Raw genomic sequence first — 502 nt, 5'->3', positions numbered from 1 at the left:
GTATGACATCATCTCACTACTACATACAGTCCACTGACATGCTGCCTCCATTTTCTGTCTTTTCTATGGTTACTGTACTGATCCCTGCTCCTCAGACACTCCCTTACTTGTCTCTTTTTCTCATTATCTATATTGAGTTGTCCCTCATATCAGTAAAAACTGTGACCAGTCTGTCTGCAATTTTGTTCCAGTAATTATTTGATAGGAACATTAAACTGCAATATCACTAGGTTTGTGATGGCTATGGGCACAGTAACTTCATCTTGACCAACTACAAAAGTATTTAATTCAACACTGTACTGATTCTGTTTTCCATGCTTCTAAATTGTGCAGAAACCCAAATATGATGGATTTCTACATAGTTTACTGAATTACTATGCAGTGGGACCATACTTGGAACCAAGTAATCATGAAGTAAACTTCTTAATTACATGGTCATTCCTGTCCCTATCTGTCACAAAAAGAAATTTCAGTTTTAAATAATTGACTGAAAAGCTTATTC

The sequence above is a fragment of the Octopus bimaculoides genome, chromosome 13 (assembly GCF_001194135.2).
Source record: "Octopus bimaculoides isolate UCB-OBI-ISO-001 chromosome 13, ASM119413v2, whole genome shotgun sequence".
In the NCBI taxonomy this organism is placed as follows: domain Eukaryota; kingdom Metazoa; phylum Mollusca; class Cephalopoda; order Octopoda; family Octopodidae; genus Octopus; species Octopus bimaculoides.
The sequence above is the reverse complement of the archived record's forward strand: the minus strand, read 5'-3'. Positions refer to the sequence as shown.